Genomic DNA, 19,038 nt, shown 5'->3' with positions numbered 1-19,038 from the left:
TGACATATTTCGAATTTGCGAACGTGTCGCATCGGTTGTGACGTTGGACTAGATTTTTACGAGCGAGCGAAGCGAGCGAGCAACGGTGACAATTTCCAAGCTATACATATACCTTATATTGCATTGCATTTGTTTCGTGTTATTACCTAATTTTGTCAGCCATTTCTGACATCACATTGCACTTTACTATGTGGAAATAGTACTATTTATGTGAAACTATTCATAAACTGTAAACATTTGTCAGTAGGCAATTCGATAAAGACTTCCGGCTCCTCGGGCTGGTGCGAATATTTCAATGTCAGTATGTGCCAAACCGTTGGTTTGTGACACACCTTTACGCGTCCCTCGCTCGCTGCGCTCGCTCGAAAACTATTGCCCAACCTAAAACCAATCCATCTTGCGTTCATTATTCGATATGGTGGCGACATATTTCGAATTTGCGAACGTGTCGCATCGGATGTGAGGTTGGACTAGATTTTTACGAGCGAGCGGAGCGAGCGAGAAACGGTGACAATTTCCAAGCTATACATATACCTTATATTGCATTGCATTTGTTTCGTGTTATTACCTAATTTTGTCAGCCATTTCTGACAACACGTTGCACTTTACTATGTGGAAATAGTACTATTTATGTGAAACTATTCACAAACTGTAAACATTTGTCAGTACGCCATAGGATAAAGACTTCCGGCTCCTCGGGCTGGTGCGAATATTTCAATGTCCGTATGTGCCAAACAGTTGGTTTCTGACACACCTTTACGCGTCCCTCGCTCGCTGCGCTCGCTCGAAATCTATTGCCCAACATAAAACCATACATCTTGCGTTCAGTAATCGATATGGTGGTGACATATTTCGAATTTGCGAACGTGTCGCATCGGTTGTGAGGTCGGACTAGATTTTTACGAGCGAGCGGAGCGAGCGAGCAACGATCACAATTTCCAAGCTATACATATACCTTATATTGCCTTGCATATATTTCGTGTTATTACCTAATTTTGTCAGCCATTTCTGACATCACATTGAACTTTACTATGTGGAAATAGTACTATTTATGTGAAACTATTCATAAACTGTAAACATTTGTCAGTAGGCAATTCGATAAAGACTTCCGGCTCCTCGGGCTGGTGCGAATATTTCAATGTCCGTATGTGCCAAACCGTTGGTTTGTGACACACCTTTACGCGTCTCTCGCTCGCTGCGCTCGCTCGAAAGCTATAGCTTAAACTAAAACCAAGCCATCTTGCGTTCATTATTCGATATGGTGGCGACATATTTCGAATTTGCGAACGTGTCGCATCGGTTGTGAGGTTGGACTAGATTTTTACGAGCGAGCGGAGCGAGCGAGCAACGGTGACAATTTCCAAGCTATACATATACCTTATATTGCATTGCATTTGTTTCGTGTTATTACCTAATTTTGTCAGCCATTTCGGACATCCCATTGCACTGTAGTATGTGGAAATAGTACTATTTATGTGAAACTATTCATAAACTGTAAACATTTGTCAGTAGGCAATTCGATAAAGACTTCCGGCTCCTCGGGCTGGGGGAATATTTCAATGTCCCTATGTGCCAAACCGTTGGTTTGTGACACACCATTACACGGCTCTCGCTCGCTACGCTCGCTCGAAAGCTATAGCTTAACCTAAAACCAATCCATCTTGCGTTCAGTATTCGATATGGTGGTGACATATTTCGAATTTGCGAACGTGTCGCATCGGTTGTGAGGTTGGACTAGATTTTTACGAGCGAGCGGAGCGAGCGAGCAACGGTGTCAACTTCCAAGCTATACATATACCTTATATTGCATTGCATTTGTTTCGTGTTATTACCTAATTTTGTCAGCCATTTCTGACATCACATTGCACTTTACTATGTGGAAATAGTACTATTTATGTGAAACTATTCATAAACTGTAAACATTTGTCAGTAGGCAATTCGATAAAGACTTCCGGCTCCTCGGGCTGGTGCGAATATTTCAATGACCGTATGTGCCAAACCGTTGGTTTGTGACACTCCTTTACACGTCTCTCGCTCGCTACGCTCGCTCGAAAGCTATAGCTTAACCTAAATCCAAGCCATCTTGCGTTCAGTATTCGATATGGCGGTGACATATTTCGAATTTGCGAACATGTCGCATCGGTTGTGAGGTTGGACTAGATTTTTACGAGCGAGCGGAGCGAGCAAGCAACGATCACAATTTCCAAGTTATACATATACCTTATATTGCCTTGCATATATTTCGTGTTATTACCTAATTTTGTCAGCCATTTCTGTCATCACATTGCACTTTACTATGTGGAAATAGTACTATTTATGTGAAACTATTCATAAACTGTAAACATTTGTCAGTAGGCAATTCGATAAAGACTTCCGGCTCCTCGGGCTGGGGGAATATTTCAATGTCCGTATGTGCCAAACCGTTGGTTTGTGACACACCTTTACGCGTCTCTCGCTCGCTGCGCTCGCTAGAAAGCTATAGCCTAACCTAAAACCATACATGTTGCGTTCAGTAATCGATATGGTGGCGACATATTTCGAATTTGCGAACGTGTCGCATCGGTTGTGAGGTTGGACTAGATTTTTACGAGCGAGCGGTGCGAGCGAGCAACGGTGACAATTTCCAAGCTATACATATACCTGATATTGCATTGCATTTGTTTCGTGTTATTACCTAATTTTGTCAGCCATTTCGGACATCACATTGCACTGTAGTATGTGGAAATAGTACTATTTATGTGAAACTATTCGTAAACTGTAAACATTTGTTAGTAGGCAATTCGATAAAGACTTCCGGCTCCTCGGGCTGGTGCGAATATTTCAATGTCCGTATGTGCCAAACCGTTGGATTGTGACACACCTTTACGCGACTCTCGCTCGCTGCGCTCGCTCGAAAGCTATAGCCTAACCTAAAACCATACATCTTGCGTTCAGTAATCGATATGGTGGTGACATATTTCGAATTTGCGAACGTGTCGCATCGGTTGTGAGGTTGGACTAGATTTTTACGAGCGAGCGGAGCGAGCGAGCAACGATTACAATTTCCAAGCTATACATATACCTTATATTGCCTTGCATATATTTCGTGTTATTACCTAATTTTGTCAGCCATTTCTGACATCACTTTGCACTTTACTATGTGGAAATAGTACTATTTATGTGAAACTATTCATAAACTGTAAACATTTGTCAGTAGGCAATTCGATAAAGACTTCCGGCTCCTCGGGCTGGTGCGAATATTTCAATGTCCGTGTGTGCCAAACCGTTGGTTTGTGACACACCTTTACGCGTCTCTCGCTCGCTGCGCTCGCTCGAAAGCTATAGCTTAAACTAAAACCAAGCCATCTTGCGTTCAGTAATCGATATGGTGGCGACATATTTCGAATTTGCGAACGTGTCGCATCGGTTGTGAGGTTGGACTAGATTTTTACGAGCGAGCGGCGCGAGCGAGCAACGGTGACAACTTCCAAGCTATACATATACCTTATATTGCATTGCATTTGTTTCGTGTTATTACCTAATTTTGTCAGCCATTTCTGACATCACATTGCACTTTACTATGTGGAAATAGTACTATTTATGTGAAACTATTCATAAACTGTAAACATTTGTCAGTAGGCAATTCGATAAAGACTTCCGGCTCCTCGGGCTGGTGCGAATATTTCAATGACCGTATGTGCCAAACCGTTGGTTTGTGACACTCCTTTACACGTCTCTCGCTCGCTACGCTCGCTCGAAAGCTATAGCTTAACCTAAAACCAAGCCATCTTGCGTTCAGTATTCGATATGGCGGTGACATATTTCGAATTTGCGAACATGTCGCATCGGTTGTGAGGTTGGACTAGATTTTTACGAGCGAGCGGAGCGATCGAGCAACGATCACAATTTCCAAGTTATACATATACCTTATATTGCCTTGCATATATTTCGTGTTATTACCTAATTTTGTCAGCCATTTCTGTCATCACATTGCACTTTACTATGTGGAAATAGTACTATTTATGTGAAACTATTCATAAACTGTAAACATTTGTCAGTAGGCAATTCGATAAAGACTTCCGGCTCCTCGGGCTGGGGGAATATTTCAATGTCCCTATGTGCCAAACCGTTGGTTTGTGACACACCTTTACGCGTCTCTCGCTCGCTGCGCTCGCTAGAAAGCTATAGCCTAACATAAAACAATACATGTTGCGTTCAGTAATCGATATGGTGGCGACATATTTCGAATTTGCGAACGTGTCGCATCGGTTGTGAGGTTGGACTAGATTTTTACGAGCGAGCGGAGCGAGCGAGCAACGGTGACAATTTCCAAGCTATACATATACCTGATATTGCATTGCATTTGTTTCGTGTTATTACCTAATTTTGTCAGCCATTTCGGACATCACATTGCACTGTAGTATGTGGAAATAGTACTATTTATGTGAAACTATTCGTAAACTGTAAACATTTGTCAGTAGGCAATTCGATAAAGACTTCCGGCTCCTCGGGCTGGTGCGAATATTTCAATGTCCGTATGTGCCAAACCGTTGGATTGTGACACACCTTTACGCGACTCTCGCTCGCTGCGCTCGCTCGAAAGCTATAGCCTAACCTAAAACCATACATCTTGCGTTCAGTAATCGATATGGTGGTGACATATTTCGAATTTGCGAACGTGTCGCATCGGTTGTGAGGTTGGACTTGATTTTTACGAGCGAGCGGAGCGAGCGAGCAACGATTACAATTTCCAAGCTATACATATACCTTATATTGCCTTGCATATATTTCGTGTTATTACCTAATTTTGTCAGCCATTTCTGACATCACATTGCACTTTACTATGTGGAAATAGTACTATTTATGTGAAACTATTCATAAACTGTAAACATTTGTCAGTAGGCAATTCGATAAAGACTTCCGGCTCCTCGGGCTGGTGCGAATATTTCAATGTCCGTATGTGCCAAACCGTTGGTTTGTGACACACCTTTACACGTCTCTCGCTCGCTACGCTCGCTCGAAAGCTATAGCTTAACCTAAAACCAAGCCATCTTGCGTTCATTATTCGATATGGTGGCGACATATTTCGAATTTGCGAACGTGTCGCATCGGTTGTGAGGTTGGACTAGATTTTTACGAGCGAGCGGAGCGAGCGAGCAACGGTGACAATTTCCAAGCTTTACATATACCTTATATTGCATTGCATTTGTTTCGTGTTATTACCTAATTTTGTCAGCCATTTCGGACATCACATTGCACTGTAGTATGTGGAAATAGTACTTTTTATGTGAAACTATTCATAAACTGTAAACATTTGTCAGTAGGCAATTCGATAAAGACTTCCGGCTCCTCGGGCTGGTGGGAATATTTCAATGTCCCTATGTGCCAAACCGTTGGTTTGTGACACACCATTACACGGCTCTCGCTCGCTACGCTCGCTCGAAAGCTATAGCTTACCCTAAAACCAATCCATCTTGCGTTCAGTATTCGATATGGTGGTGACATATTTCGAATTTGCGAACGTGTCGCATCGGTTGTGACGTTGGACTAGATTTTTACGAGCGAGCGGAGCGAGCGAGCAACGATCACAATTTCCAAGCTATACATATACCTTATATTGCATTGCATTTGTTTCGTGTTATTACCTAATTTTGTCAACCATTTCTGACATCACATTGCACTTTACTATGTGGAAATAGTACTATTTATGTGAAACTATTCATAAACTGTAAACATTTGTCAGTAGGCAATTCGATAAAGACTTCCGGCTCCTCGGGCTGGTGCGAATATTTCAATGTCCGTATTTGCCAAACCGTTGGTTTGTGACACACCTTTACGCGTCTCTCGCTCGCTGCGCTCGCTCGAAAGCTATAGCCTAACCTAAAACCATACATCTTGCGTTCAGTAATCGATGTGGTGGCGACATATTTCGAATTTGCGAACGTGTCGCATCGGTTGTGAGGTTGGACTAGATTTTTACGAGCGAGCGGAGCGAGCGAGCAACGGTGTCAACTTCCAAGCTATACATATACCTTATATTGCATTGCATTTGTTTCGTGTTATTACCTAATTTTGTCAGCCATTTCTGACATCACATTGCACTTTACTATGTGGAAATAGTACTATTTATGTGAAACTATTCATAAACTGTAAACATTTGTCAGTAGGCAATTCGATAAAGACTTCCGGCTCCTCGGGCTGGTGCGAATATTTCAATGACCGTATGTGCCAAACCGTTGGTTTGTGACACTCCTTTACACGTCTCTCGCTCGCTACGCTCGCTCGAAAGCTATAGCTTAACCTAAAACCAAGCCATCTTGCGTTCAGTATTCGATATGGCGGTGACATATTTCGAATTTGCGAACATGTCGCATCGGTTGTGAGGTTGGACTAGATTTTTACGAGCGAGCGGAGCGAGCGAGCAACGATCACAATTTCCAAGTTATACATATACCTTATATTGCCTTGCATATATTTCGTGTTATTACCTAATTTTGTCAGCCATTTCTGTCATCACATTGCACTTTACTATGTGGAAATAGTACTATTTATGTGAAACTATTCATAAACTGTAAACATTTGTCAGTAGGCAATTCGATAAAGACTTCCGGCTCCTCGGGCTGGGGGAATATTTCAATGTCCGTATGTGCCAAACCGTTGGTTTGTGACACACCTTTACGCGTCTCTCGCTCGCTGCGCTCGCTAGAAAGCTATAGCCTAACCTAAAACCATACATGTTGCGTTCAGTAATCGATATGGTGGCGACATATTTCGAATTTGCGAACGTGTCGCATCGGTTGTGAGGTTGGACTAGATTTTTACGAGCGAGCGGAGCGAGCGAGCAACGGTGACAATTTCCAAGCTATACATATACCTGATATTGCATTGCATTTGTTTCGTGTTATTACCTAATTTTGTCAGCCATTTCGGACATCACATTGCACTGTAGTATGTGGAAATAGTACTATTTATGTGAAACTATTCGTGAACTGTAAACATTTGTCAGTAGGCAATTCGATAAAGACTTCCGGCTCCTCGGGCTGGTGCGAATATTTCAATGTCCGTATTGGCCAAACCGTTGGTTTGTGACACACCTTTACGCGTCTCTCGCTCTCTGCGCTCGCTCGAAAGCTATAGCCTAACCTAAAACCATACATCTTGCGTTCAGTAATCGATATGGTGGCGACATATTTCGAATTTGCGAACGTGTCGCATCGGTTGTGAGGTTGGACTAGATTTTTACGAGCGAGCGGCGCGAGCGAGCAACGGTGACAACTTCCAAGCTATACATATACCTTATATTGCATTGCATTTGTTTCGTGTTATTACCTAATTTTGTCAGCCATTTCTGACATCACATTGCACTTTACTATGTGGAAATAGTACTATTTATGTGAAACTATTCATAAACTGTAAACATTTGTCAGTAGGCAATTCGATAAAGACTTCCGGCTCCTCGGGCTGGTGCGAATATTTCAATGACCGTATGTGCCAAACCGTTGGTTTGTGACACTCCTTTACACGTCTCTCGCTCGCTACGCTCGCTCGAAAGCTATAGCTTAACCTAAAACCAAGCCATCTTGCGTTCAGTATTCGATATGGCGGTGACATATTTCGAATTTGCGAACATGTCGCATCGGTTGTGAGGTTGGACTAGATTTTTACGAGCGAGCGGAGCGATCGAGCAACGATCACAATTTCCAAGTTATACATATACCTTATATTGCCTTGCATATATTTCGTGTTATTACCTAATTTTGTCAGCCATTTCTGTCATCACATTGCACTTTACTATGTGGAAATAGTACTATTTATGTGAAACTATTCATAAACTGTAAACATTTGTCAGTAGGCAATTCGATAAAGACTTCCGGCTCCTCGGGCTGGTGGAATATTTCAATGTCCCTATGTGCCAAACCGTTGGTTTGTGACACACCATTACACGGCTCTCGCTCGCTACGCTCGCTCGAAAGCTATAGCTTAACCTAAAACCAATCCATCTTGCGTTCAGTATTCGATATGGTGGTGACATATTTCGAATTTGCGAACGTGTCGCATCGGTTGTGACGTTGGACTAGATTTTTACGAGCGAGCGAAGCGAGCGAGCAACGGTGACAATTTCCAAGCTATACATATACCTTATATTGCATTGCATTTGTTTCGTGTTATTACCTAATTTTGTCAGCCATTTCTGACATCACATTGCACTTTACTATGTGGAAATAGTACTATTTATGTGAAACTATTCATAAACTGTAAACATTTGTCAGTAGGCAATTCGATAAAGACTTCCGGCTCCTCGGGCTGGTGCGAATATTTCAATGTCAGTATGTGCCAAACCGTTGGTTTGTGACACACCTTTACGCGTCCCTCGCTCGCTGCGCTCGCTCGAAAACTATTGCCCAACCTAAAACCAATCCATCTTGCGTTCATTATTCGATATGGTGGCGACATATTTCGAATTTGCGAACGTGTCGCATCGGATGTGAGGTTGGACTAGATTTTTACGAGCGAGCGGAGCGAGCGAGAAACGGTGACAATTTCCAAGCTATACATATACCTTATATTGCATTGCATTTGTTTCGTGTTATTACCTAATTTTGTCAGCCATTTCTGACAACACGTTGCACTTTACTATGTGGAAATAGTACTATTTATGTGAAACTATTCACAAACTGTAAACATTTGTCAGTACGCCATAGGATAAAGACTTCCGGCTCCTCGGGCTGGTGCGAATATTTCAATGTCCGTATGTGCCAAACAGTTGGTTTCTGACACACCTTTACGCGTCCCTCGCTCGCTGCGCTCGCTCGAAATCTATTGCCCAACATAAAACCATACATCTTGCGTTCAGTAATCGATATGGTGGTGACATATTTCGAATTTGCGAACGTGTCGCATCGGTTGTGAGGTCGGACTAGATTTTTACGAGCGAGCGGAGCGAGCGAGCAACGATCACAATTTCCAAGCTATACATATACCTTATATTGCCTTGCATATATTTCGTGTTATTACCTAATTTTGTCAGCCATTTCTGACATCACATTGAACTTTACTATGTGGAAATAGTACTATTTATGTGAAACTATTCATAAACTGTAAACATTTGTCAGTAGGCAATTCGATAAAGACTTCCGGCTCCTCGGGCTGGTGCGAATATTTCAATGTCCGTATGTGCCAAACCGTTGGTTTGTGACACACCTTTACGCGTCTCTCGCTCGCTGCGCTCGCTCGAAAGCTATAGCTTAAACTAAAACCAAGCCATCTTGCGTTCATTATTCGATATGGTGGCGACATATTTCGAATTTGCGAACGTGTCGCATCGGTTGTGAGGTTGGACTAGATTTTTACGAGCGAGCGGAGCGAGCGAGCAACGGTGACAATTTCCAAGCTATACATATACCTTATATTGCATTGCATTTGTTTCGTGTTATTACCTAATTTTGTCAGCCATTTCGGACATCCCATTGCACTGTAGTATGTGGAAATAGTACTATTTATGTGAAACTATTCATAAACTGTAAACATTTGTCAGTAGGCAATTCGATAAAGACTTCCGGCTCCTCGGGCTGGGGGAATATTTCAATGTCCCTATGTGCCAAACCGTTGGTTTGTGACACACCATTACACGGCTCTCGCTCGCTACGCTCGCTCGAAAGCTATAGCTTAACCTAAAACCAATCCATCTTGCGTTCAGTATTCGATATGGTGGTGACATATTTCGAATTTGCGAACGTGTCGCATCGGTTGTGAGGTTGGACTAGATTTTTACGAGCGAGCGGAGCGAGCGAGCAACGGTGTCAACTTCCAAGCTATACATATACCTTATATTGCATTGCATTTGTTTCGTGTTATTACCTAATTTTGTCAGCCATTTCTGACATCACATTGCACTTTACTATGTGGAAATAGTACTATTTATGTGAAACTATTCATAAACTGTAAACATTTGTCAGTAGGCAATTCGATAAAGACTTCCGGCTCCTCGGGCTGGTGCGAATATTTCAATGACCGTATGTGCCAAACCGTTGGTTTGTGACACTCCTTTACACGTCTCTCGCTCGCTACGCTCGCTCGAAAGCTATAGCTTAACCTAAATCCAAGCCATCTTGCGTTCAGTATTCGATATGGCGGTGACATATTTCGAATTTGCGAACATGTCGCATCGGTTGTGAGGTTGGACTAGATTTTTACGAGCGAGCGGAGCGAGCAAGCAACGATCACAATTTCCAAGTTATACATATACCTTATATTGCCTTGCATATATTTCGTGTTATTACCTAATTTTGTCAGCCATTTCTGTCATCACATTGCACTTTACTATGTGGAAATAGTACTATTTATGTGAAACTATTCATAAACTGTAAACATTTGTCAGTAGGCAATTCGATAAAGACTTCCGGCTCCTCGGGCTGGGGGAATATTTCAATGTCCGTATGTGCCAAACCGTTGGTTTGTGACACACCTTTACGCGTCTCTCGCTCGCTGCGCTCGCTAGAAAGCTATAGCCTAACCTAAAACCATACATGTTGCGTTCAGTAATCGATATGGTGGCGACATATTTCGAATTTGCGAACGTGTCGCATCGGTTGTGAGGTTGGACTAGATTTTTACGAGCGAGCGGTGCGAGCGAGCAACGGTGACAATTTCCAAGCTATACATATACCTGATATTGCATTGCATTTGTTTCGTGTTATTACCTAATTTTGTCAGCCATTTCGGACATCACATTGCACTGTAGTATGTGGAAATAGTACTATTTATGTGAAACTATTCGTAAACTGTAAACATTTGTTAGTAGGCAATTCGATAAAGACTTCCGGCTCCTCGGGCTGGTGCGAATATTTCAATGTCCGTATGTGCCAAACCGTTGGATTGTGACACACCTTTACGCGACTCTCGCTCGCTGCGCTCGCTCGAAAGCTATAGCCTAACCTAAAACCATACATCTTGCGTTCAGTAATCGATATGGTGGTGACATATTTCGAATTTGCGAACGTGTCGCATCGGTTGTGAGGTTGGACTAGATTTTTACGAGCGAGCGGAGCGAGCGAGCAACGATTACAATTTCCAAGCTATACATATACCTTATATTGCCTTGCATATATTTCGTGTTATTACCTAATTTTGTCAGCCATTTCTGACATCACTTTGCACTTTACTATGTGGAAATAGTACTATTTATGTGAAACTATTCATAAACTGTAAACATTTGTCAGTAGGCAATTCGATAAAGACTTCCGGCTCCTCGGGCTGGTGCGAATATTTCAATGTCCGTGTGTGCCAAACCGTTGGTTTGTGACACACCTTTACGCGTCTCTCGCTCGCTGCGCTCGCTCGAAAGCTATAGCTTAAACTAAAACCAAGCCATCTTGCGTTCAGTAATCGATATGGTGGCGACATATTTCGAATTTGCGAACGTGTCGCATCGGTTGTGAGGTTGGACTAGATTTTTACGAGCGAGCGGCGCGAGCGAGCAACGGTGACAACTTCCAAGCTATACATATACCTTATATTGCATTGCATTTGTTTCGTGTTATTACCTAATTTTGTCAGCCATTTCTGACATCACATTGCACTTTACTATGTGGAAATAGTACTATTTATGTGAAACTATTCATAAACTGTAAACATTTGTCAGTAGGCAATTCGATAAAGACTTCCGGCTCCTCGGGCTGGTGCGAATATTTCAATGACCGTATGTGCCAAACCGTTGGTTTGTGACACTCCTTTACACGTCTCTCGCTCGCTACGCTCGCTCGAAAGCTATAGCTTAACCTAAAACCAAGCCATCTTGCGTTCAGTATTCGATATGGCGGTGACATATTTCGAATTTGCGAACATGTCGCATCGGTTGTGAGGTTGGACTAGATTTTTACGAGCGAGCGGAGCGATCGAGCAACGATCACAATTTCCAAGTTATACATATACCTTATATTGCCTTGCATATATTTCGTGTTATTACCTAATTTTGTCAGCCATTTCTGTCATCACATTGCACTTTACTATGTGGAAATAGTACTATTTATGTGAAACTATTCATAAACTGTAAACATTTGTCAGTAGGCAATTCGATAAAGACTTCCGGCTCCTCGGGCTGGGGGAATATTTCAATGTCCCTATGTGCCAAACCGTTGGTTTGTGACACACCTTTACGCGTCTCTCGCTCGCTGCGCTCGCTAGAAAGCTATAGCCTAACATAAAACAATACATGTTGCGTTCAGTAATCGATATGGTGGCGACATATTTCGAATTTGCGAACGTGTCGCATCGGTTGTGAGGTTGGACTAGATTTTTACGAGCGAGCGGAGCGAGCGAGCAACGGTGACAATTTCCAAGCTATACATATACCTGATATTGCATTGCATTTGTTTCGTGTTATTACCTAATTTTGTCAGCCATTTCGGACATCACATTGCACTGTAGTATGTGGAAATAGTACTATTTATGTGAAACTATTCGTAAACTGTAAACATTTGTCAGTAGGCAATTCGATAAAGACTTCCGGCTCCTCGGGCTGGTGCGAATATTTCAATGTCCGTATGTGCCAAACCGTTGGATTGTGACACACCTTTACGCGACTCTCGCTCGCTGCGCTCGCTCGAAAGCTATAGCCTAACCTAAAACCATACATCTTGCGTTCAGTAATCGATATGGTGGTGACATATTTCGAATTTGCGAACGTGTCGCATCGGTTGTGAGGTTGGACTTGATTTTTACGAGCGAGCGGAGCGAGCGAGCAACGATTACAATTTCCAAGCTATACATATACCTTATATTGCCTTGCATATATTTCGTGTTATTACCTAATTTTGTCAGCCATTTCTGACATCACATTGCACTTTACTATGTGGAAATAGTACTATTTATGTGAAACTATTCATAAACTGTAAACATTTGTCAGTAGGCAATTCGATAAAGACTTCCGGCTCCTCGGGCTGGTGCGAATATTTCAATGTCCGTATGTGCCAAACCGTTGGTTTGTGACACACCTTTACACGTCTCTCGCTCGCTACGCTCGCTCGAAAGCTATAGCTTAACCTAAAACCAAGCCATCTTGCGTTCATTATTCGATATGGTGGCGACATATTTCGAATTTGCGAACGTGTCGCATCGGTTGTGAGGTTGGACTAGATTTTTACGAGCGAGCGGAGCGAGCGAGCAACGGTGACAATTTCCAAGCTTTACATATACCTTATATTGCATTGCATTTGTTTCGTGTTATTACCTAATTTTGTCAGCCATTTCGGACATCACATTGCACTGTAGTATGTGGAAATAGTACTTTTTATGTGAAACTATTCATAAACTGTAAACATTTGTCAGTAGGCAATTCGATAAAGACTTCCGGCTCCTCGGGCTGGTGGGAATATTTCAATGTCCCTATGTGCCAAACCGTTGGTTTGTGACACACCATTACACGGCTCTCGCTCGCTACGCTCGCTCGAAAGCTATAGCTTACCCTAAAACCAATCCATCTTGCGTTCAGTATTCGATATGGTGGTGACATATTTCGAATTTGCGAACGTGTCGCATCGGTTGTGACGTTGGACTAGATTTTTACGAGCGAGCGGAGCGAGCGAGCAACGATCACAATTTCCAAGCTATACATATACCTTATATTGCATTGCATTTGTTTCGTGTTATTACCTAATTTTGTCAGCCATTTCTGACATCACATTGCACTTTACTATGTGGAAATAGTACTATTTATGTGAAACTATTCATAAACTGTAAACATTTGTCAGTAGGCAATTCGATAAAGACTTCCGGCTCCTCGGGCTGGTGCGAATATTTCAATGTCCGTATTTGCCAAACCGTTGGTTTGTGACACACCTTTACGCGTCTCTCGCTCGCTGCGCTCGCTCGAAAGCTATAGCCTAACCTAAAACCATACATCTTGCGTTCAGTAATCGATGTGGTGGCGACATATTTCGAATTTGCGAACGTGTCGCATCGGTTGTGAGGTTGGACTAGATTTTTACGAGCGAGCGGAGCGAGCGAGCAACGGTGTCAACTTCCAAGCTATACATATACCTTATATTGCATTGCATTTGTTTCGTGTTATTACCTAATTTTGTCAGCCATTTCTGACATCACATTGCACTTTACTATGTGGAAATAGTACTATTTATGTGAAACTATTCATAAACTGTAAACATTTGTCAGTAGGCAATTCGATAAAGACTTCCGGCTCCTCGGGCTGGTGCGAATATTTCAATGACCGTATGTGCCAAACCGTTGGTTTGTGACACTCCTTTACACGTCTCTCGCTCGCTACGCTCGCTCGAAAGCTATAGCTTAACCTAAAACCAAGCCATCTTGCGTTCAGTATTCGATATGGCGGTGACATATTTCGAATTTGCGAACATGTCGCATCGGTTGTGAGGTTGGACTAGATTTTTACGAGCGAGCGGAGCGAGCGAGCAACGATCACAATTTCCAAGTTATACATATACCTTATATTGCCTTGCATATATTTCGTGTTATTACCTAATTTTGTCAGCCATTTCTGTCATCACATTGCACTTTACTATGTGGAAATAGTACTATTTATGTGAAACTATTCATAAACTGTAAACATTTGTCAGTAGGCAATTCGATAAAGACTTCCGGCTCCTCGGGCTGGGGGAATATTTCAATGTCCGTATGTGCCAAACCGTTGGTTTGTGACACACCTTTACGCGTCTCTCGCTCGCTGCGCTCGCTAGAAAGCTATAGCCTAACCTAAAACCATACATGTTGCGTTCAGTAATCGATATGGTGGCGACATATTTCGAATTTGCGAACGTGTCGCATCGGTTGTGAGGTTGGACTAGATTTTTACGAGCGAGCGGAGCGAGCGAGCAACGGTGACAATTTCCAAGCTATACATATACCTGATATTGCATTGCATTTGTTTCGTGTTATTACCTAATTTTGTCAGCCATTTCGGACATCACATTGCACTGTAGTATGTGGAAATAGTACTATTTATGTGAAACTATTCGTGAACTGTAAACATTTGTCAGTAGGCAATTCGATAAAGACTTCCGGCTCCTCGGGCTGGTGCGAATATTTCAATGTCCGTATGTGCCAAACCGTTGGATTGTGACACACCTTTACGCGACTCTCGCTCGCTGCGCTCGCTCGAAAGCTATAGCCTAACCTAAAACCATACATCTTGCGTTCAGTAATCGATATGGTGGTGACATATTTCGAATTTGCGAACGTGTCGCATCGGTTGTGAGGTTGGACTAGATTTTTACGAGCGAGCGGAGCGAGCGAGCAACGATTACAATTTCCAAGCTATACATATACCTTATATTGCCTTGCATATATTTCGTGTTATTACCTAATTTTGTCAGCCATTTCTGACATCACATTGCACTTTACTATGTGGAAATAGTACTATTTATGTGAAACTATTCATAAACTGTAAACATTTGTCAGTAGGCAATTCGATAAAGACTTCCGGCTCCTCGGGCTGGTGCGAATATTTCAATGTCCATATGTGCCAAACCGTTGGTTTGTGACACACCTTTACACGTCTCTCGCTCGCTACGCTCGCTCGAAAGCTATAGCTTAACCTAAAACAAAGCCATCTTGCGTTCATTATTCGATATGGTGGCGACATATTTCGAATTTGCGAACGTGTCGCATCGGTTGTGAGGTTGGACTAGATTTTTACGAGCGAGCGGAGCGAGCGAGCAACGGTGACAATTTCCAAGCTATACATATACCTTATATTGCATTGCATTTGTTTCGTGTTATTACCTAATTTTGTCAGCCATTTCGGACATCACATTGCACTGTAGTATGTGGAAATAGTACTTTTTATGTGAAACTATTCATAAACTGTAAACATTTGTCAGTAGGCAATTCAATAAAGACTTCCGGCTCCTCGGGCTGGTGGGAATATTTCAATGTCCCTATGTGCCAAACCGTTGGTTTGTGACACACCATTACACGGCTCTCGCTCGCTACGCTCGCTCGAAAGCTATAGCTTACCCTAAAACCAATCCATCTTGCGTTCAGTATTCGATATGGTGGTGACATATTTCGAATTTGCGAACGTGTCGCATCGGTTGTGACGTTGTACTAGATTTTTACGAGCGAGCGGAGCGAGCGAGCAACGATCACAATTTCCAAGCTATACATATACCTTATATTGCATTGCATTTGTTTCGAGTTATTACCTAATTTTGTCAGCCATTTCTGACATCACATTGCACTTTACTATGTGGAAATAGTACTATTTATGTGAAACTATTCATAAACTGTAAACATTTGTCAGTAGGCAATTCGATAAAGACTTCCGGCTCCTCGGGCTGGTGCGAATATTTCAATGTCCGTGTGTGCCAAACCGTTGGTTTGTGACACACCTTTACGCGTCTCTCGCTCGCTGCGCTCGCTCGAAAGCTATAGCTTAAACTAAAACCAAGCCATCTTGCGTTCATTATTCGATATGGTGGCGACATATTTCGAATTTGCGAACGTGTCGCATCGGTTGTGAGGTTGGACAAGATTTTTACGAGCGAGCGGAGCGAGCGAGCAACGGTGACAATTTCCAAGCTATACATATACCTTATATTGCATTGCATTTGTTTCGTGTTATTACCTAATTTTGTCAGCCATTTCGGACATCCCATTGCACTGTAGTATGTGGAAATAGTACTATTTATGTGAAACTATTCATAAACTGTAAACATTTGTCAGTAGGCAATTCGATAAAGACTTCCGGCTCCTCGGGCTGGGGGAATATTTCAATGTCCCTATGTGCCAAACCGTTGGTTTGTGACACACCATTACACGGCTCTCGCTCGCTACGCTCGCTCGAAAGCTATAGCTTAACCTAAAACCAATCCATCTTGCGTTCAGTATTCGATATGGTGGTGACATATTTCGAATTTGCGAACGTGTCGCATCGGTTGTGAGGTTGGACTAGATTTTTACGAGCGAGCCGAGCGAGCGAGCAACGGTGACAACTTCCAAGCTATACATATACCTTATATTGCATTGCATTTGTTTCGTGTTATTACCTAATTTTGTCAGCCATTTCTGACATCACATTGCACTTTACTATGTGGAAATAGTACTATTTATGTGAAACTATTCATAAACTGTAAACATTTGTCAGTAGGCAATTCGATAAAGACTTCCGGCTCCTCGGGCTGGTGCGAATATTTCAATGACCGTATGTGCCAAACCGTTGGTTTGTGACACTCCTTTACACGTCTCTCGCTCGCTACGCTCGCTCGAAAGCTATAGCTTAACCTAAAACCAAGCCATCTTGCGTTCAGTATTCGATATGGTGGTGACATATTTCGAATTTGCGAACGTGTCGCATCGGTTGTGACGTTGGACTAGATTTTTACGAGCGAGCGAAGCGAGCGAGCAACGGTGACAATTTCCAAGCTATACATATATCTTATATTGCATTGCATTTGTTTCGTGTTATTACCTAATTTTGTCAGCCATTTCTGACATCACATTGCACTTTACTATGTGAAAATAGTACTATTTATGTGAAACTATTCATAAACTGTAAACATTTGTCAGTAGGCAATTCGATAAAGACTTCCGGCTCCTCGGGCTGGTGCGAATATTTCAATGTCCGTATTTGCCAAACCGTTGGTTTGTGACACACCTTTACGCGTCTCTCGCTCTCTGCGCTCGCTCGAAAGCTATAGCCTAACCTAAAACCATACATCTTGCGTTCAGTAATCGATATGGTGGCGACATATTTCGAATTTGCGAACGTGTCGCATCGGTTGTGAGGTTGGACTAGATTTTTACGAGCGAGCGGCGCGAGCGAGCAACGGTGACAACTTCCAAGCTATACATATACCTTATATTGCATTGCATTTGTTTCGTGTTATTACCTAATTTTGTCAGCCATTTCTGACATCACATTGCACTTTACTATGTGGAAATAGTACTATTTATGTGAAACTACTCATAAACTGTAAACATTTGTCAGTAGGCAATTCGATAAAGACTTCCGGCTCCTCGGGCTGGTGCGAATATTTCAATGACCGTATGTGCCAAACCGTTGGTTTGTGACACTCCTTTACACGTCTCTCGCTCGCTACGCTCGCTCGAAAGCTATAGCTTAACCTAAAACCAAGCCATCTTGCGTTCAGTATTCGATATGGCGGTGACATATTTCGAATTTGCGAACATGTCGCATCGGTTGTGAGGTTGGACTAGATTTTTACGAGCGAGCGGAGCGATCGAGCAACGATCACAATTTCCAAGTTATACATATACCTTATATTGCCTTGCATATATTTCGTGTTATTACCTAATTTTGTCAGCCATTTCTGTCATCACATTGCACTTTACTATGTGGAAATAGTACTATTTATGTGAAACTATTCATAAACTGTAAACATTTGTCAGTAGGCAATTCGATAAAGACTTCCGGCTCCTCGGGCTGGTGCGAATATTTCAATGTCCGTATTTGCCAAACCGTTGGTTTGTGATACACCTTTACGCGTCTCTCGCTCTCTGCGCTCGCTCGAAAGCTATAGCCTAACCTAAAACCATACATCTTGCGTTCAGTAATCGATATGGTGGCGACATATTTCGAATTTGCGAACGTGTCGCATCGGTTGTGAGGTTGGACTAGATTTTTACGAGCGAGCGGCGCGAGCGAGCAACGGTGACAACTTCCAAGCTATACATATACCTTATATTGCATTGCATTTGTTTCGTGTTATTACCTAATTTTGTCAGCCATTTCTGACATCACATTGCACTTTACTATGTGGAAATAGTACTATTTATGTGAAACTATTCATAAACTGTAAACATTTGTCAGTAGGCAATTCGATAAAGACTTCCGGCTCCTCGGGCTGGTGCGAATATTTCAATGACCGTATGTGCCAAACCGTTGGTTTGTGACACTCCTTTACACGTCTCTCGCTCGCTACGCTCGCTCGAAAGCTATAGCTTAACCTAAAACCAAGCCATCTTGCGTTCAGTATTCGATATGGTGGTGACATATTTCGAATTTGCGAACGTGTCGCATCGGTTGTGACGTTGGACTAGATTTTTACGAGCGAGCGAAGCGAG

The sequence above is a fragment of the Bombus affinis genome, unplaced genomic scaffold, assembly GCF_024516045.1.
Source record: "Bombus affinis isolate iyBomAffi1 unplaced genomic scaffold, iyBomAffi1.2 ctg00000058.1, whole genome shotgun sequence".
NCBI lineage: Eukaryota > Metazoa > Arthropoda > Insecta > Hymenoptera > Apidae > Bombus > Bombus affinis.
This window is presented reverse-complemented; position numbering follows the sequence as displayed.